The 21,797-nt window shown below is 49.0% G+C and overlaps 1 pseudogene; it reads left to right on the top strand.

Annotated features, from left to right (window-relative positions):
- Window positions 1-276: 276 nt before the first annotated feature.
- LOC142261084 (U2 spliceosomal RNA) lies at window positions 277-483 on the top strand (annotated as a pseudogene).
- The last annotated feature ends 21,314 nt before the right edge of the window (window positions 484-21,797 follow it).

The raw sequence follows: 21,797 nt of genomic DNA on the forward strand, positions 1-21,797 counted from the left end.
CTTGGGTGACAAAATGTCTTCTGTAGGCGTGGGTTTGTCTCCCTCTCCCTAAGATGTGTCCGGTATAGGCCAGGGTGCCACTCAAGGCCGTAACCAATTCGGGTTATAGCTTCTCGGCCTTTTGGCTAAGATCAAGTGTAGTTTCGGAGGACGCTACCTTGGTCGGTACTGGAAGGTGCCTGGGATTGCACGTCTGCCGGCCTTGAGGAAGTGTGTGCGCCTTCTGGTGACACATAGCCCTCTTGTGCCTGGACGGTTCCCAGGCAACGGGAGGCGATCACCTTTGTTATTTTGAAGTCCTACTGATAAACAGAAAAAAAAAAAAATTAAATCTGTTCTTATCAGTTTAATATCTGATACGTCCCCTCTCTGGGGACCATATATTAAATGGATTTTTAGAACAAGGAGATGGAAAAAATCTTGCTCTGTCCACTCCACGCATTGACCTGGTATTGCAGTACCTCCAGGACCGGTGCACCCCTTCTTAACCCAGTTTCCAAAAGCAGAACTCAATTCACCTGATTCAAATGAGCCCCATTAGTGAATTGAAAGAAAGCAAAAACTTTATATGCACCTCAATTTGGCCAATTCACTTTTCACACTTTCACCCTTTTTTTTATCTTTCACACCTTTTACTTGCTTTATTGATGCAAAAAGCTGTGCCAAATAGCAAACTCATCTCCACTCAACTTGACCAACTCTGCTATGTCCCGTGCAGTATCTTATTCTCAGTCTTATCTAGATCATTTGCAATTGAATAGAATAGATCCCTTTTGGCTGCTTATGACTGTGTAAAATATGTAGCTTTACTGGGCTGGGATGAGAGAATCCATTGAAGCATGGTGTAGGGATTGTGGTTCCTGTGTGCTAAGAAGAGAGGCTGGCACCAGCCAGAAAGCCCCATTGCAGCCAATAATCACTTAATAACTTTTTCAACTTGTCATCATATGGGAGGCCTTCCATTCCTTGTAGTAGTCTAGTTGCCCACCTTTGAACTGACTCTAACTTCTGAATGTCCTTATTAAAATGTGGAGCCCAAAACTGGTTCCCATATTCCAGATGTAGCCTTACAAGTGATTTATAGAGGTGTAACAATACGTTGGGATCACGGGATCTAATCTCCCTTTTTATACACCCTAAAATCTTGTCCCAAGCAGCATTCCATCAGCCTCTGGAAGGTTCCTGGCGCATTGCACAGCTCGAAGGGCATGCTTTTGAACTCGCAGAGACCCATAGGGGTGGCGAAGGCGGTCTTCTCCCGGTCTGCCTCAGCAACGGACACTTGCCAATAGTGACTAGTGAGATCAAGGGTAGAAAAATAATTTGCAGTTCTCAATGCAGCTAGCGATTCCTCAATACGGGGAATGGTGCCGTCCTTCTTTTTTAACAGGATCAACAGAGCTGCCCAAAGGCTACAACTGTCACGGATAACCCCAGCCGCCTTCATATTGCTCAACATGTCCTTGGTACACTGGCAATGTGAAGGTGGTATTGGCTTATAGCTCTCTTTGATGGGTGGGTGTGCACCTGTGGGGATGTGGTGGTGGACCCCTTTTATTCCCCCAAAATCTAGCGGGCTTCCCACCGGTAACCCGCTCCCCAGCTTGGATGGATGCTGAGGGAGCCCCTTTTGCCCGCAGGCTCTGGCCCTGGGAACTGTAGCCTTGGCGGTGACTGTGCTTCCCTCTACGGTGTGAGCTGTTGCCTTCAATCGGGTCTTGACTGCTGGGAAACCCTGGAGGTTCCTGTCGCTAACGGATTTGACCGGTTTTACGGCGACTCCTAGCCTGGTCGGGGTCCGTAGGCCCTGCCGGATGGTGCTGGCTTCTCTTCACTCCCCGATCTGGTACCGGCGGGCCACCGCCCATCCCCGGTCCGTACGGTTCACTCCAATCAGCCTCTCCTGCAGAAGGTCACCACCGTCTGCCAACCTTGCTGAGTGCCCGGGCCACACACACGGACACGGTCAGTCTCCTCTCCTCTTCACTTCTCTAACTCCAAAACTGATCTCTAATCTGACTCCTTTTCCCGCCTCCAGGACTGTGAACTCCTCGGTGGGTGGGATCAACCGCCTGGCCCACCCCCTGGTGTGGACATCAGCCCCTGGAGGAAGGCAACTAGGATTTGTGTTTAGCTTCGGTGTGCCTAGCCGGAGTGTAGAGCGTGTTGGTGTAGTACCTGTGACGACCTGGCTTGTCCAGGGCGCCACATTCCCCTATAGTAAAATGCAGACCGTCCACGGGCTGCCCGTCCATCACCGGTTTTATTTTCACAACTGAAAAAGAATAAAACGGTAAAACATGTAAAAGCATCATAAACATTTTACAACGGTACAGCTTCCGCTCTTCTCCCACCCAAACAACCTGGCCCTGATGCTGCCCCTAAGAAGCGGGCAGCACCCCTTGACCCCAGTCCAGCACCAAGTTGCCCGAGCGGGTTCTGTCTCTTTCAGGGGGCCCACGTCCAAGGGGACCCCTGAACCCCCGGAGGATCGCCACCGGTTACGGTAGTGGCGGGCCTAGGCCATCCCTTTCCTCCAGGCCCATCCTCCCAAATCAGCCTCTCCGGAGGCGGTAACGGTGTCAAGCCAACAAACATTTTTATTTACATTGCACTAAGTTTGTGGTTGCCCTGCAAGTTCTCGGGCTTGTCCGTAAGCAGTTCCTTACGCAATGGTTGCACAGTCCCTACGGGGACAACAGTTGCCGGCAACGGCCGGTTTAATCACGGTTCAATCAGGTAAACTTCTTTGGTTGATCATCTTTACTTATCATTTAAAACTTTCAAACTGGTACACTCAACACATAAAGCCCCCCCCTTTTAAAGAGTAGTTTCCCTGTACCTAAGTGGGGGTCTACCTAGGTTGGGGCGAGTGGACCTTCGGGATCCGGTGTCAGTGGTGACAGGCAGTGGGGCAGAGGGAACAGTCAGTTCCTCCTCCCTGCTATCATGTGGGGCAGGCGGAGGCGTAGGGGAGCTGGGTACAGGTACATCCCTGGGCACTGGCTCGCGGTTAACCGTTTCCATCATTTCTTCATCCACGGGTTGTGGGAACAGTATCACTGGAAGGATCACCGCACCGTTCTGTGTAGGCCAGTCTGCTGGAAAATCACCCATCATGGTGTGGATTACCTCTTTTTCCTTCTCCACTGGACTGGGAACTGGAGCCTCATCCGCTACTCTCAATGCTGGTGGGCACTTCTTCAGGTGGTCTCGGGAAACCGTGGCCAAAGTCCCCCCCTGGTCACGGCTGATCTGGTAGGCCTTCCCATTCTCCCATCCTGTGGGCTGGACTACATACGGGGTTTTTTCCCATTGATCATCCAGCTTGTGGGCCCTTCTTTTCCGCTTCAGCACTACATCCCCAGGTTGGAAGGAACCGGCAGGCGCCTTCTTGTTGAAGCACTGCTCCTGTTGTCCCCGACTCCGGCACAAGTTCTTTTCAACATACTCCTGGACCTGTCGGTACTGTGTCCTCCGCCGAGTGTCCCATTCAGCTGTCGACAGGAGTGCTTCTGAAGCTTCCAAGCCCATTTCCAGATCCACTGGTAGCCGGCCGGGACGAGCTCTCATCAGGTATGCTGGAGTGCATTTCGTAGAGCTGGAAGGGATGTTGTTGTACATATCGACCAGGTCAGGTAGATTCTCCAGCCACAGGTTCCGCTCTTCCAGTGGTAACGTCTTGAGGAGGCCCAGGACCAAGTGGTTCATCTTTTCACAAATGCCATTGGTTTGGGCGTGGTAAGGCGTGGTCCGGATTTTCTTGCAGCCGTACAACTGGCAGAATTCCTGGAATACCTCTGCTTCAAAGGCCGGACCCTGGTCGGTAAGCACCCTCTCCGGGTACCAATGCGGTCAACAGAAATAAGCCTGGAAAGCCTTAGCAGCGGTGCGGCCGGTTAAGTCCTTAACTGGGACAACCACCAGGAACCTCGAGTAGTGGTCTACGATGGTCAGAGCGTAGGTGTACCCACTTCGGCTGGGGGTGAGCTTTACATGGTCAAGGGCAACCAGCTCCAGCGGTTGGTGTGTAATGATCGGGTGTAGGGGTGCCTTCTGGCTGGCCTCGTCCTTCCTTCTCAATGCGCAAGGGCCACATTCTCGGCACCAGGCCTCCACAGATTCCCGCATTCCACTCCAATAGAACCGCTCTCTTAACAACATCTCTAGCTTCTTCCACCCGAAGTGCACTGCACCATCATGGTATGCTTGCAGGACGGTGGGCACGTTAGCCTGGGGAATCACCAGCTGGCGGATCTTCTCGTGAGTCTTTGGATTAATCAGCTCGCGATACAACTTCCCCTGGTGTTGGTATAGCCGGGTCCATTCTTGCCACAGACGTTGGGCTTCGGCAGGGGCAGCAGGGTCTATCCCAGCAGAACCCTGTTCCACTAGAGTCTTGACCAGGCGGACAGCAGGTGCCTGGTCCTGAGCTTCCTGCCAGTCCTGTCGGGGCAGCGGATCCAGGTTCACCCGTTGTTGGTAGACGTGCACCTTCTCAGTGAATGGCCGGTGAAATGCAGGCAACTCGATCTCTTCGAGGTCATCATCCTCTGGCCCCTCTTCCGACAGGTGGGGCATCCGGGAGAGTGCATTGGCATTGACGTTGGTACGGCCGGCCCGGTACTTGATGGTGAAATCGTAGTTGGCTAACCTGGTCACCCACCGCTGCTCCAACGCGCCCAGCTTGGCCGTATCTAGATGGGTCAGCAGGTTATTGTCTGTGTACGCGGTGAACTTGGCTGCTGCCAGGTAATGGCGGAACCGCTCGGTGATAGCCCACACCAGTGCCAAGAGCTCAAGCTTGAAGGAGATGTAGTTCTCAGGGTTCCTCTCAGTCGGTCGGAGTTTTCGGCTAGCATAAGCTATTACCTTTTCCCTTCTGTCTTGGACCTGGGATAGAACAGCCCCCAAGCCCACATTGCTGGCGTCGGTGTAGAGGATGAATGGGCGGCTGTAGTCAGGGTACGCTAGGATTTCCTCTCCGGTCAGGGCTGTTCTCAGCTGGCGGAAGGATTCCTCATGCTTTTCTTCCCACACCAATGGGGCTACTAGGGATCTACCACCCTTGGTCTGTCCTACGAGGAGGTCTTGCATGGGGGCAGCCATCTTTGTGTACCCCTTAATGAAGCGACGGTAATATCCCACCAGGCCCAGAAACTGCCTCACTTCCCTCACTGTGGTCGGTCTCGGCCAGTCTTGGATGGCGGTGATCTTCTCGGGGTTGGGGGCGACACCTTCCGCACCAACCACATGTCCTAGGTACTGCACTCTGGGTTTCAGCAGATGACACTTTGAGGGCTTCAACTTCATCCCATACTTGGCAAGGGACGCGAACACCTCGGCTAGGTGCTCCAGGTGGGCTTCATACGTCTGTGAGTACACAATCACATCATCCAAGTACAGCAAAACGGTCCCATAGGCAGTCTTCTCTCGGTCTTCCGGTGCCACGGCCACCTGCCAGTACCCGCTGGTGAGGTCAAGGGTGGAGAAGTAGTTAGCGGTTCTCAGCGAGGCCAGGGACTCTTTGATGCGGGGCAGAGGGTAAGCATCCTTATGCGTTATCTGGTTAATCTTCCGGTAATCCACACACATCCGCATGGTGCCATCCTTCTTCTTAACCAGCACCAACGGAGCGGCCCAGGGACTACAGCTGTCCCTAATAACCCCTGCCTCCTTCATGTTCCTCAACATGTCTTTGGCGCATTGGTAGTGGGCAGGGGGAATAGGCCTGTATCTCTCTTTAATAGGGGAGTGTGTACCGGTAGGGATGGGGTGTTGAACCCCTTTAATCTGCCCAAAATCTAGAGGGTGCTTGCTAAAAACCCGCTCATACTCCTGTACCACCCGGTATACCCCTTCCTTGTGGTGTATGGGGGTATCATCAGTGCCGACATGTAGCTCTCGATACCACTCGCCTAACTCCCCCAGGGATGAGTGGGAACCGGCAGCAGGCGGTGTGACCGGGGGAACGGCTTCATGGATCGTGTGGGGATCTAGAGTGAGCAATTTGGCAAGGGTAGCGTACCGGGTGGTGCATGAATGCACACATTGTCAGGTTTCCGGGTTTTCCAGTCCTCTTTTGAAAGAGCTTGCCCTCGGTTAACATGGAGTTTTATGTTCTGTTGCCCTACTTCCTGTCCAGCTGCTTAAAAGGCCGCCTCTAAGCCTAGTCCAGTGCCTGAGTATACTGCTTGCTGTGTGCTCCTGCTTTGCTGCTGCTGCTACTTGATTACCTTTGGATCCTCCTGAAAATCTACCGACCGACTCTGGACCACACCCGGTTTCTTCAAACTGTGCCCGGACTCCGTCTGCCGTCTTTGGTCAGCACGTCTGCCCGGTTTCTTCCGGTTCATAACCATTCTGGACTTTCATCCCGTACGGACACTTCTGGACTTTACCGCTTGCCCCTTGTGTCCCGGCTGCGGCGCATTTAGGCCTTCCGGGGTTGATTGCCGGACAGTCCCTGTATAGGGGTTCGCTCTGGTGGTCTCCCTGGGGGAGTCTGGTGCGTGGCCCCGGGAATCCCCTTCGCTCCGTTTCAGAAAGGTATTTTCATGTGTTTGTTATACTGTGTATTTCCGTTGTGTATCTACCATGGTTACATATCATAAACATCTTGTACCACAAACTCGTCTCTGGCTGTCATTGCCCTAACGCTATCGAAATCCTCAAAACATACAATAGTATTACATTATACTCAGGCCACAAGAGGATTTCACTGGGGCAATGACTGAGACACGAGGAGTAGATCAGCTCTTTTCTATGATTAACTCCTTGCAGCAGGAGATGGAGGTGGTGCAGACTAAACTTAGAGATATGGAGGCACAGCTGGGCCATGATCACCAGGTACTGGGTCCGGCTATACAGGACTTGCAAGTCAGAGTGGAGGCTCAGGAAGCCGGCCCCACTACGTCCGTATCAGCTGCCGGTATGCCTAGGTTACCCCCATTCCGTTTCAATGGTGACCGTAGTCAGTTTCGTGGATTTGTGAACCAATGTATACTGTTTTTTGATGTACATGCTGATTATTACCGTTCTGACCGGTCCAAAGTGTTATGTATAATTATGTTATTAACCTCACAAGCACTGGCTTGGGCTAATCCTATGATAGAGAACCGGGACATCCGTTTAAATCACCTAGATGATTTTCTGACCGCAATGGCGCAGATGTTTGATGATCCGAATCGCCGTGCTACCGCTGAATCGGCTCTCCTTTCCTTACGTCAGGGAAAGCGTTCTGTAGTTGAATATGCCACTGAGTTCAAGAGGTTAGTGGTAGACACCGACTGGGGAAACAATGCATTATTGTCTGTTTTCAGAAAGGGGTTGTCCGGTACCATCAAGGACGAGTTAGCTCGTTCTGAATCTCCAGGGGATTTTGAACTGTTTCTCCAGCACTGTGTGCGTATTGATACCCGCTTGACGGAACGTAGACAGGAAAAATGGGCAGCTGTAAACCGTGTAAACAACTTTGCATTTCCTTCCAGAGAACCCGCTCTCAGGACGCCACGGGAGGCCGAGGACGTTCCTATGCAAGTGGACTCTCTGCAAAAGCGAGAGACCAATGAACGTCGCGAACACCGGCTCCGTGAGCGTCTGTGTTTCTATTGCGGTCAATCAGACCATTTCTTGATCGACTGCCCGAAACGTCCGAATCGCCCAAATAAGGTATTGGCAGCCATGGCAGAGTGTGACAACACGGACGCAGAGTCCGATATCTCTGAGGCAAGTGGACACTTGGATGCGGTATTTCCCTTGACTGTAATGTCAACCTCACCGAAGGACTCGGAAGGGAAATATACCCATTGCTCGCTCCCCATTCAGATCCGGTGGGAGGGACAGCTAATACCTACCTCTGCAATGATAGATTCTGGGGCAGGGGGAAATTTCATGGACTCCTCTTTTGCCAGGAAACACGGTATCCGGACTCAGCAAAGAGCCTCACCGGTTACCATGGAGACGGTAGACGGATCTCCGTTAATCTCTGGACCAGTTGATCGGGAAACCGTACCGCTAGAGTGCGTCATGAAGCCAGGTCAGCAGGAGACCCTTGTTTTCATGCTAATTTCTTCTCCTCATTTTCCGATTATTTTAGGTATTCCGTGGCTACGGTCTACAAATCCGGTCATCGATTGGGAAACTAAGGAAATATCCTTCCCACCGCAGAGTATTCCGACCATTAGTCCAACTGTTCCGGTTCCAGTAACGCCGAATGCGGAGGGCACTGTACAGGTACCTGTTCTACCCCCGGTGTATAACGACTTTGCGGACATATGCGACAAAAGAAAAGCCGATCGGCTTCCCCCGCATAGACCGTATGATTGCCCCATAGACTTACTCCCAGGGGCGGAGATCCCGTTTGGTCATGTCTACCCGTTGGCGGCACCTGAGCTAGAAGCACTAAAAAACTACATTGATGAAAGTCTGGCGAAGGGATTTATTCGTCCGTCTACCTCACCAGCAGGGGCACCCATCTTTTTTGTGAAAAAGAAAGAGGGGACTCTAAGACCCTGTATTGACTACCGGGAACTGAATAAAATAACCATCCGGAACCGGTATCCGTTACCATTGATTCCTGAGCTATTGGAGAGGGTCCAACAGGCAAAAATATTCACCAAATTGGACCTCCGTGGGGCATACAATCTACTCCGCATACGTCCCGGAGACGAGTGGAAGACCGCGTTCCGATGTCGGTATGGACATTTTGAGTACCTAGTGATGCCTTTTGGACTTTGTAACGCTCCCGCGGCTTTCCAACATCTAGTTAACGATATTTTTAGGGATATCATGGACCAATTCATGGTGATTTATCTGGACGATATCCTAATCTTTTCTGATTCCCTACAGGAACACCAGGAGCACGTCAAGACCGTACTTACCCGGCTGAGGGAAAACCACCTGTACATCAAACTGGAGAAATGCGAATTCCATTGCTCACAGATACAATTCTTAGGTTATGTCATCTCTCCTCAGGGACTGAACATGGAGTCTGGCAAAATACAAGCGATTCTAGACTGGCCGGAACCGGGAAACATCAAAGAGGTACAACGCTTTGTCGGTTTTGCCAACTTTTACCGACGTTTTATCCGTAATTTTTCAGAAATCGTTCGTCCCATCACTCTGTTAACCAAGAAAGGACAGAAGTTTGTGTGGTCCGCCCAGGCCCAGGAAGCCTTCCATCGTCTCAAGGTCTGTTTTACCTCAGCGCCTATATTGGTACATCCGAATCCCGCACTTCCCTTTATCGTGGAAGTCGACGCTTCCGACTACGCATTAGGGGCCATCCTTTCTCAAAGGACTGGGGACAAGAGTCTCTTACATCCGTGTGCTTTCTTTTCCCGCCGGTTGTCCCCTGCAGAAAGGAACTATGACATTGCGGACAAAGAATTGTTAGCGATTATTTCCGCCTTCAAGGAATGGAGACACCACTTACAGGGAGCCGCGCAGCAAGTGATAGTACTCACAGATCATCGTAATCTGGAGTTTCTTAAGTCTGCCAGGTGCCTGTCTCCACGGCAAGCCCGTTGGAGCCTATTCCTTAACCAGTTCAATTTTGTCGTTACATACCGTCCAGGTTCACGTAATGGGAAAGCCGATGCCTTGTCCCGAATCCACGCCGTGGACTCCGTGCCTGGAACCCCGTCTCAGACCGTGTTATCGGATGCCAATTTCGTTGGAGTAATCCAGGACCAGGACTTGTGGAAGGACATCAAGCTGGCCTATGATGGTGACGTATTTCTTGCTGCCCCCCCGAATGATGTAACTCTTGTTCTTCGGAATGGTGTGTGGTTGAGAGAGTGACGCATTTATGTCCCGGAGGCCGTAAGACTTCGGGTTCTCAAGTTGGTCCATGACTCCGTGTTGGCTGGTCATAGGGGGGTACAGAAGACGCAGGAATTTCTGAACCGTTTCTTCTGGTGGCCTACCTGTTTAAAGGACGTAAAGGACTATGTCCACTCATGTGTGGTTTGTGCCCGGTGCAAGGTCCCTCGTGTGGCTCCTACAGGACTCCTCCAACCGTTACCCGTGCCATCTCGCCCTTGGGGGTCTATCTCAATGGATTTTATTGTGGAGTTGCCCGTCTCAGACGGTCACAATACCATTTTAGTGGTGGTGGATCGGTTGACTAAAGCTGCTCACTTTATTCCGTGTGCCGGTCTTCCCTCAGCCGCAGAGACAGTGGATTTGGTTATCCAGAACGTATTCCGATTGCATGGGGTACCAGACGAGATCATCTCTGACCGGGGCGTGCAGTTCACGTCTAGGTTCTGGAAGGGGTTTTGTACGGCACTCCAGATTGATGTCTGTTTGTCTTCTGCATACCATCCTCAGACAAATGGGCAAACCGAACGGACCAATCAAACCCTGGAACAATACCTTCGATGTTATGTCAGCCATCTGCAGGACGATTGGTTGAAGATGCTTCCGTTGGCGGAGTTCTCGTATAACAACACTCAGAGCAGCTCCACTAAGGTAACGCCCTTTTTTGCTAACTTGGGTTACCATCCGACTATTTTGCCTAGGTCACCGGTTGCGGTCTCAGTGCCTGCGGTGGAGGACAGATTGACAGAGCTTCGACAAAATCTGGAGGTTCTAAAGGACAGTGTGGCTACGGCCCAGGAGCGTTACAAGAGGTCGGCAGACACTCACCGGAAACCGGCACCCATGTATAAGGTAGGGGACTCTGTATGGTTGTCCACCAAGAACCTGAGATTGGGTGTCCCTTCGCAGAAGCTGGGACAAAAATTCATCGGTCCATTTAAGATCACCGGGATCGTGAGCCCTGTGGCCTGTCGGCTGCGGTTACCGCACCATCTCAAGGTACACCCGGTCTTTCATGTTTCTCTCCTCAAATCCGTCTCTCCCAATACGTTTCATGGTCGTGTCGTGCCTCCTCCTCCGCCTGTGATGGTCGACGGCGAGGAGCAGTTCGTGGTTGAGGACATTATTGACTCCCGGCTCCATCGTCGTCGGCTTCAGTATCTGGTACGTTGGCAGGGGTACGCCCCCGAGGACGATTCCTGGGAACCGGTGGGTAACATTCGAGCTCCCCGGAAGATCGCTCAGTTTCATCGACGGTACCCGGACAAGCCAGGCCCTGACCCGTCCTGAGGCCGTTTCTGGGGGGGGGAGTAATGTCAGGTTTCCGGGTTTTCCAGTTCTCTTTTTTGCATGAGCTTGCCCTCGGTTAACATGGAGTTTTATGTTCTGTTGCCCTACTTCCTGTCCAGCTGCTTAAAAGGCCGCCTCTAAGCCTAGTCCAGTGCCTGAGTATACGGCTTGCTGTGTGCTCCTGCTTTGCTGCTGCTGCTACTTCTTGATTACCTTTGGATCCTCCTGAAAGTCTACCGACCGACTCTGGACCATACCCGGTTTCTTCAAGCTGTGCCCGGACTCCGTCTGCCGTCTTTGGTCAGCACGTCTGCCCGGTTTCTTCCGGCTCATAACCATTCTGGACTTTCATCCCGTACGGACACTTCTGGACTTTACCACTTGCCCCTTGTGTCCCGGCTGCGGCGCATTTAGGCCTTCCGGGGTTGATTGCCGGACAGTCCCTGTATAGGGGTTCGCTCTGGTGGTCTCCCTGGGGGAGTCCGGTGCGTGGCCCCGGGAATCCCCTTCGCTCCGTTTCAGAAAGGTATTTTCATGTGTTTTGTGTATTTCCGCTGTGTATCTACCGTGGTTACATATTATAAACATCTTGTACCACAAACTCGTCTCTGGTTGTCATTGCCCTAACGCTATCGAAATCCTCAAAACATACAATAGTATTACACACATATTGGTTTTATAATCTTATTGTATTACTTTATATTCTTATTTCACTTGTGCATATCTCCACCATAATCCTGGCTAAGAAATATAGCTTTTTTTGGGGTACACAGGTAGTAAGGTCTTCTTTCTATTTCTTTAGGGGTGATATAGCCTGGTGGAACTCTAGACCTCTAACATTATATATGCACCCTTTTTCTTTATGGTTCTTGGACACCTTATAACATTCTTCCATACATATATATCTTTCTCATAAATTATAAATAATTAGGCATTTTTATATATCTTATTTACATTTTCATAAATAACTTTTTACAAAGCATGGGGGACATTCTCACATACATATAATTTTCATGTACGCATTCTGAAAATTTACGCATAAACCGTACACACTCCTTTTTGTAACAATTTCTATAACTCATTCGCTGAACTCTCATCCCGGATATTCATTCTTACACCGAATTTCCTGTTATAACACAACATTCATGATTTTTATTCAATTTATTTTTATTTTTTAGGTTTATTAGTAGTGATGAGCGAGTACTAAAAAACTCGGGTGCTCGAAGCTCGGGCCGAGCCTCCCAAGATACTCGTGTACTCGGCCCGAGCACCGAGCCCAATGTTATCCTATGGGAGACCCGAGTATTTTTGTGAAATGACCACCGGCAGCATGTAGAAACCCTAAAAATGGCACAAAAGTCTCCGAAGAGTGCTCAAATGACATGGCAACAGCATGGGGAAGACCCCTTGAAGCATTTATCACTCAAAAGTCACAGCTGTGAATAATTTTGTCCGCGTTTTACGCCATTTTTACGGACTCACCAGAAAACCTTCCAAAATGACACCAAAATGATTTTTCATAGCGGAAATGTTAAGGGCACATACCCAATAGTGAGATAGAGCTAATGTATGTTACTTTTTGAGATCAATACATGAAAGATTTTACGTAAAACATTGTGTGGCACTCCGATGTCCCTGAGAAGAGACGTACATAAAGGCCTCTGAGTCTAATGTGCCCATTTTGAGGAACTGAGTCTTTGTAGTATTTTCCTTTGCCAGGGCAGTCCAAAATTGTGAGGTTCACCAATGCCCCTGCATACAGACGTGCATGATGGCCTGTAAACCTGAAGTGCCCATTGTAAGGAAGTGGGTCTATTGTAGTATAGCCCTTAGGCAGGGCAGCCAAAAATTGGGAGGCTCCACGTTGTCCCTGGATAGAGACGTGCATGAGGGCCTCAAAACATTAAGTGTCCAGTGTCAGGAAGTGGGTGTATTATAGTATAGCCCTTAGGCAGGGCAGCCAAAAATTGGGAGGCTCCACGTTGTCCCTGGATAGAGACGTGCATGAGGGCCTGTAAACCTGAAGTGCCCATTGGAAGGAAGTGGGTCTTTTGTAGTATAGCCCTTTGGCAGGGCAGCCAAAAATTGGGAGGCTCCACGTTGTCCCTGGATAGAGACGTGCATGAGGGCCTGTAAACCTGAAGTGCCCATTGGAAGGAAGTGGGTCTTTTGTAGTATAGCCCTTTGGCAGGGCAGCCAATAATTGGGAGGCTCCACGTTGTCCCTGGATAGAGACATGCATGAGGGCCTCAAAACATTAAGTGTCCATTGTCAGGAAGTGGGTGTATTATAGTATAGCCCTTAGGCAGGGCAGCCAAAAATTGGGAGGCTCCACGTTGTCCCTGGATAGAGACGTGCATGAGGGCCTGTAAACCTGAAGTGTCCATTGTCAGGAAGTGGGTGTATTATAGTATAGCCCTTAGGCAGGGCAATAAAAAAGGAATCTGAACACATTCGCGCAAAAATGAAATGACCACAATTTTCTCCAAAACTATAACAGATGCAAACTGTGGTGGAGATGAGATTTGATAAAGTAAGTGGAAATCCAGTAAAAGTTTCATTTGGCTACTTTGCACTCTCGAGATAATCGTCACCATGTGTCTGTGGTTAGGTGGACTTTGGGTGAAACAGCGTTGTTCAGGGCACGTGTGATGTTTTGTGACACGTGGTTATGCAACGCGGGGACGGCACACCGGGAGAAATAGTGGCGGCTGGGGACCGAGGAACGTGGGACAGCTGCCGCCATCAGGTCGCGGAATGCTTCTGTCTCCACCAGCCTAAAAGGCAACATTTCCAGCGCAAGCAGTCGCGAAATGTTAGCATTTAGAACTGTGGCATGTGGGGTGTTGGCAGTGTATTTGCGCCTGCGTTCAAAGGTTTGCTGAATGGATAACTGAACGCTGCGCTGGGACAAGGACGTGCTTGATGATGGTGTTATTTCTGAGTAGGCAACTGCAGGTGCAGGACCGGAGGAGGCTTGTTCGCAGGCAGCATGGACAGGGGATTGGCTCGCATGCACAACCAGCGAAGACGTAGCAGTGACATTAGCAAGCACTGCTCCTCGACTCTGTTGTACTTCCCACAAAGTCGGGTGCTTGGCTGACATGTGCCTGATCATGCTGGTGGTGGTCAGGCTGCTAGTTTTGGTACCCCTGCTGATGCTGGCACGGCAGGTGTTGCAAATGGCCTTTTTAGAATCATCTGGATCCAACTTAAAAAACTGCCAGACTCGGGAAGACCTAACATTTGTACAGGCACCTTGTGTCGTGTTGTTGTTCCGGGGAACGGTTGCCTGACTTCTGCCTGGAGCCACCACCCTGCTTCTTACTGCCTGTTGGGATGCTACGCCTCCCTCCCCCTGTGCACTGCTGTCCTCGCTCTGCATATCCTCCTGCCAGGTTGGGTCAGTTACTGGATCATCCACCACGTCGTCTTCCTCTTCCGCACCCTGCTCCTCCTCCTGACTTCCTGACAATTGTGTCTCATCATCGTCCACCCCTTGTTGAGACACGTTGCCAACTTCGTGAGAACGTGGCTGCTCAAATATTTGGCCATCTGTACATACGATCTCCTCATGACCCACTTCAACATGAGCTGGCGAGAGGCCAGAATGTGCGAATGGAAACGTGAACAGCTCTTCCGAGTGTCCAAGTGTGGGATCATTAATGTCCGAGGACGTGTACTCAGCCTTGTGGTAGGAAGGAGGATCAGGTTCTGAAATGTGCGGTGCAGTATCACGGCTACTGACACTTGACCGTGTGGAAGACAGAGTGTTTGTGGTGGTGCCAATCTGACTGGAAGCATTATCCGCTATCCAACTAACAACCTGTTGACACTGGTCTTGGTTCAAGAGCGGTGTACTGCTGCGGTCCCCAAGAATTTGGGACAGGACGTGCGAGCGACTAGATGTGGCCCTTTGTTGTGGCAAAATTAGAGCTTGCCCACGACCTCGGCCTCTGCCTGCACCACCATCACGTCCACTTCCTTGTTCCTTGCCAACGCCCTTGCGCATTTTGCAATGCTGTGCTGACGTGTATTCACTAGACTTGGGCGTTATATCAAAGTTTGTGCAAATTGTGCACCTGTACGCTGCCACCGACAGGCACACACGTGCGGTTTTTAAATGCAAGCACGGACGCACTAAGAACCTAACAGGTTTTAGGAGCAAAAATTAATGATGAGAACTCTGACACTATCAGCCACTGCTGACTGACGTGTATTATACACTACACTTGTGCGTTATATAATAGTTTGGTAAAAACGCACACAAGTGCACCTGTACGCTGCCACCGACAGGCACACACGTGCGGTTTTTAAATGCAAGCACGGACGCACTAAGAACCTAACAGGTTTTAGGAGCAAAAATTAATGACGAGAACTCTGACACTATCAGCCACTGCTGACTGACGTGTATTATACACTACACTTGTGCGTTATATAATAGTTTGGTAAAAACGCACACAAGTGCACCTGTACGCTGCCACCGACAGGCACACACGTGCGGTTTTTAAATGCAAGCACGGACGCACTAAGAACCTAACACAGGTTTTAGGAGCAAAAATTAATGACGAGAACTCTGACACTATCAGCCACTGCTGACTGACGTGTATTATACACTACACTTGTGCGTTATATAATAGTTTGGTAAAAACGCACACAAGTGCACCTGTACGCTGCCACCGACAGGCACACACGTGCGGTTTTTAAATGCAAGCACGGACGCACTAAGAACCTAACACAGGTTTTAGGAGCAAAAATTAATGACGAGAACTCTGACACTATCAGCCACTGCTGACTGACGTGTATTATACACTACACTTGTGCGTTATATAATAGTTTGGTAAAAACGCACACAAGTGCACCTGTACGCTGCCACCGACAGGCACACACGTGCGGTTTTTAAATGCAAGCACGGACGCACTAAGAACCTAACACAGGTTTTAGGAGCAAAAATTAATGACGAGAACTCTGACACTATCAGCCACTGCTGACTGACGTGTATTATACACTACACTTGTGCGTTATATAATAGTTTGGTAAAAACGCACACAAGTGCACCTGTACGCTGCCACCGACAGGCACACACGTGCGGTTTTTAAATGCAAGCACGGACGCACTAAGAACCTAACAGGTTTTAGGAGCGACAATTGCTGAGAAGTCTGACACTATCAGGACTGTTTTAGACTGTGTACACCAGCCCCAGATATGATGAAGGCTGGTATACGGTCACCACTAGGAATGGCTATATACCCTGCCTGCCTGCCTGCCTGCCTGTATACTGCTACAATAGTCCTGACAAGGACTCTTTTGGTCACTAGCCTGTATTCCAACCTGGCTATACCCTGCCTGTATACAGCAACAATAGTCCTGAGAAGGACTCTGCTACTGTACTCCGACCTGGCTATACCCTGCCTGCCTGTATACAACTAGAATAGTCCTGAGAAGGACTTTTGGTCACACTGTTTGCAGCCCTGCTACGGAAATAGCTATAAAGGGCCGCAAACCTTTCCCTGAAGCAGCGACCCTCTCCCTGCACTGACTGTCTGGATAGCTGTGAGCAGAGCACAGCGCGCCCGCCGGTATAAAGGCTCGGTCACGCTGTGCAGGCCGGCCAATCACTGCAATTCCACAACTAACAGGGCTGTGGCATTGCAGTGGTCTGCCAGCCAATCCCTGCATGAGGGCTGGCTCTCAAAAGAGCGCCAACATGCAGGGATGAAGACCACGAGTACAGCACGAGTATCGCGAGATTACTCGGTCCCCGTCGAGTAGACCGAGTACAGTGATACTCGTGCGAGTACCGAGTAGTAACAAGCATGCTCGCTCATCACTATTTATTAGTAAAATGGCTTACACTCCCCTTTTTTCCACTTTTTTCTTCACTACTTTTATAAAGAAATTTTTCCTTTCTTTATTCTTAATGCAATTTTATATAGCAACACCACCATTTTTTGCCACGAACATAATTTTTCTTGTCCGTCATCCCGTTCACCCTTACAGGGTTGTGGACAGATGCACTTGTCACTACACTTCTAAGACTCAATACAGGGTCTGGAGCTCAATGCTCCCTTTTTGGTTTTTTTTTCTTCTTTTTTTTCTTTTTTTCATTTTGTCCTTCTTCTTCTTCTTTTTCTGATTTTTGTCTCAAAAAGCTGATGAAATTTGAAACACTATACCCCAGTGATTTTATAAATGTTTCTCAATATATCACTTGAGAACTTTTATGGCCGGTATTGTAACAGTTGACCATCCCGGCAGTATTTGAAATACAGCAGTCAGTCCTCTGACGTAGCTCCATATGTGTATATATAGAGGTTCTTCCTCCTTTGATTGCATACTGTTCTTTTTTTGCCCTGATGAAGGAGACAGTGATCTCTGAAACACATTGACCGGAAAAAAGAATAAAGAGATGAAATAATTAACATCAGTTTCCTTTGGTGACAGCGCGGCACGCACCCGATTTTCCTCCTATACGTTATTGCTCTTCTACTAGGGGCTGCGGCTGTCGCCATTTGTAACGTGCATTTAGGGGTTGTGACTGGCACAACCTTAATAGGTGAGTGCAACTACTATTAATTATTTGTTACCTTACCAGGTAAGACCCTAATTTGTGCGTCTGCTCCAGAGTTATTTCCCTGATTATTAATATCTGACAGGCAGTGATTGATCCTGCATTCTCACCTTCCTCTCTGTTGCACATTCTTATTGTTCCTATATGCTCTCTATTTCCATCAGACTTTTTTTGTCCTTCGGTGGGGCTCTAACATATGTGCACCATTTATTATTTATTTTTATGGATTCCTTTCTTTTTTCATGCTAGCGTTCATTATGCAGTAGTCATTCATGATATATCTTATATTTGTGAATCCATTAGGGCTCTATATGTCTGGTGCATCACATTGGGTCTTTTCAGTGCACAATAGGCACCTTTTTCTGTTATGCTCTGCTGCCACCTTATGGACATCCTATCAGTGATGCCAGAAAAAAATGGACATGTCTCCGTGCAGCAATCACGGACACGCGGGTACGCCGCACGGAGACACGTGCAGTGAAAAATCACTGATGTGTGAGCAGACCCATTCATTATAATGGATCTGCGTATCTCAGTGATTCTGTTATGTTTAAAAAAAAGCACAAACGTACCAGAATCACTGACGTGTGAAACAGGCCTTATAGTGTTTTGATTTATGTATGTATTATACAACTTCTGTGGATCTTGTATGAGTGACTTTTCTTCATTTTATTGGATTGTTTTAAAATATTGAAATAAAGTCACGCTTCCTATGCATCCTTTTGTATTCTGATTGGCTACTATAATACAGTTTTTAGGCACTGAGATCGATACCAGAGGCATGGTCTTCCGCTTACCAGAGGATAAGCTCAAAAGGCTAAGGGACATAATAGAAGGGTTTAGTGCTGTTAAGAAGGTGGCATTAAGATAAATGAAATATATCTTCTCGGTCTTCTCGTTTTCTTGCTGAGTTGTGCCAATGGACAGAGTTTTTTCTAGACATTTGCTATTGGAAACTCAGGGAACCAAAGCTCCTGGATAGAGTTGAGCGCGGTTCGTGGTTCGTGGTTCTCCAGTTCTAGGCTCGAGTGATTTTGGGGCATGTTCTAGATCGAACTAGAACTCGAGCTTTTTGCAAAATCTCGATAGTTCTAGAAACGTTCGAGAACGGTTCTAGCAGCCAAAAAACAGCTAAATCATAGCTTGGTTTCTGCTGTAATAGTGTAAGTCACTCTGTGAATCAAACTATTATCACATTTCAGTGTATAGTGTGCGTGAACAGCGCCTTCAGATCACTGCTGTTTCTATAATGGCGATCGCCATTTTTTTTTTTTTTTTCTTGTCTTCCTTCCCTAAGTGCGCGCGTCTTGTGGGGCGGGCCAGCATGTCAGCCAATCACAGACACACACACAGCTAAGTTGACTTTGAGCCAGAGAAGCAACGGCATGTGTGATAGGATCTGCATGTCACATGTCCCTGCATTATAAAACCGGACATTTTCTTCACGGACGCCATTATCTGCCTTCTGCGTCTTTGGTGTCAGACATCACTGTCGCAGCTCCGTCCTCCTGAGTCCTATAGCCGATACAGCTGTATGCGCTGCATACACAGCGTTAGACAGCATAGGGAGAGCACTTTATAGCAGTCCTTTTAAGGACTCAAACCGGCAGGGTCAGAGAGCCATAGGTGACAGGTCCTGCAAACAGCAACAGCATCTGTGTAGCCAAGGTCAGGGATTTCCTCCCTGCATTTCACCATTAGGAGGGAATAGAAAGGCAGGCTTCCATTCCTCTACCCAGAGCACCACAATCCTGCCACTGTACCCTCCTGTCCTCTGCACACTCCAACTCATTATAACTAAGCCATTATACTAGCAAACACTCAGTGTACCTAGTGGCATCCTATCTGTGGCTATTGGACTTTGCTATAGTCCCACTAGTGCAAAGACATTTGCAGAGCACGTCTGCCTGCATTGCACACTCCAACTTTTTTAAACTAAGCAATTTTACTAGCAAACACTCAGTGTACCTAGTGGCATCCTATACGTGGCTATTGGACTTTGCTATAGTCCCACTAGTGCCAAGACATTTGCAGAGCGCATCTGCCTGCGTTGCACACTCCAACTAATTTTAACTTAGCCATTATACTAGCAAACACTCAGTGTACCTAGTGGCATCCTATACGTGGCTATTGGACTTTGCTATAGTCCCACTAGTGCCAAGACATTTGCAGAGCGCATCTGCCTGCGTTGCACACTCCAACTAATTATAAGTAAGCCATTATACTAGCAAACACTCAGTGTACCTAGTGGCATCCTATCTGTGGCTATTGGACTTTGCTATAGTCCCACTAGTGCAAAGACATTTGCAGAGCACGTCTGCCTGCATTGCACACTCCAACTTTTTTAAACTAAGCAATTTTACTAGCAAACACTCAGTGTACCTAGTGGCATCCTATACGTGGCTATTGGACTTTGCTATAGTCCCACTAGTGCCAAGACATTTGCAGAGCGCATCTGCCTGCGTTGCACACTCCAACTAATTATAAGTAAGCCATTATACTAGCAAACACTCAGTGTACCTAGTGGCATCCTATCTGTGGCTATTGGACTTTGCTATAGTCCCACTAGTGCCAAGACATTTGCAGAGCGCATCTGCCTGCGTTGCACACTCCAACTAATTATAAGTAAGCCATTATACTAGCAAACACTCAGTGTACCTAGTGGCATCCTATACGTGGCTATTGGACCTTGCTATAGTCCCACTAGTGCCAAGACATTTGCAGAGCGCATCTGCCTGCGTTGCACACTCCAACTAATTATAAGTAAGCCATTATACTAGCAAACACTCAGTGTACCTAGTGGCATCCTATACGTGGCTATTGGACCTTGCTATAGTCCCACTAGTGCCAAGACATTTGCAGAGCGCATCTGCCTGCGTTGCACACTCCAACTAATTATAAGTAAGCCATTATTATAATTATTATTATTATTTATTATTATAGCGCCATTTATTCCATGGCGCTTTACAAGTGAAAGGGTATACGTACAACAATCATTAACAGTACATAACAGACTGGTACAGGAGGAGAGAGGACCCTGCCCGCGAGGGCTTACAGTCTACAGGGAATGGGTGATGGTACAATAGGTGAGGACAGAGCTGGTTGCGCAGTGGTCTACTGGACTGAGGGCTGTTGTAGGTTATAGGCTTGTTGGAAGAGGTGGGTCTTGAGGTTCCTCTTGAAGCTTTCCATGGTAGGGGAGAGTCTGATGTGCTGAGGTAGAGCATTCCAAAGTATGGGGGATGCACGGGAGAAATCTTGTACGCGATTGTGGGAAGAGGAGATAAGGGAGGAGCAGAGAAGGAGATCTTGTGAGGATCTGAGGTTGCGTGCAGGTAGGTACCGGGAGACTAGGTCACAGATGTAGGGAGGAGACAGGTTGTGCATGGCTTTGTATGTCATGGTTAGTGTTTTGAACTGGAGTCGTTGGGTGATGGGAAGCCAGTGAAGGGATTGGCAGAGTGGCGAGGCTGGGGAGTAGCGAGGGGAGAGGTGGATTAAGCGGGCCGCAGAGTTTAGGATAGATTGGAGGGGTGCAAGAGTGTTGGAAGGGAGGCCAGAGAGCAGGAGGTTGCAGTAGTCGAGGCGGGAGATGATGAGGGCATGCACTAATGTTTTTGCTGATTCTTGGTTAAGGAAAGCACGGATCCGGGAGATGTTTTTGAGTTGTAATCGGCATGAGGTGAAGAGGGCTTGGATGTGTGGCTTGAAGGATAGAGCAGAGTCGAGGGTCACTCCAAGGCAACGAGCTTGTGAGACTGGGGAGAGTAAGCAACCATCGAGTTTGATGGAAAGGCTTGTTGGAGGAGATGAGTGAGGAGGAGGAAAGACAATGAATTCTGTTTTGTCCATGTTAAGTTTTAGGAATCGCACAGAGAAGAAGGATGAAATAGCAGACAGACATTGTGGGATTCTGGTTAGTAGAGAGGTAATGTCAGGTCCATTATACTAGCAAACACTCAGTGTACCTAGTGGCATCCTATCTGTGGCTATTGGACTTTGCTATAGTCCCACTAGTGCCAAGACATTTGCAGAGCGCATCTGCCTGCGTTGCACACTCCAACTAATTATAAGTAAGCCATTATACTAGCAAACACTCAGTGTACCTAGT

This window comes from Anomaloglossus baeobatrachus, unplaced genomic scaffold, assembly GCF_048569485.1.
Source record: "Anomaloglossus baeobatrachus isolate aAnoBae1 unplaced genomic scaffold, aAnoBae1.hap1 Scaffold_212, whole genome shotgun sequence".
Classification (NCBI taxonomy): domain Eukaryota; kingdom Metazoa; phylum Chordata; class Amphibia; order Anura; family Aromobatidae; genus Anomaloglossus; species Anomaloglossus baeobatrachus.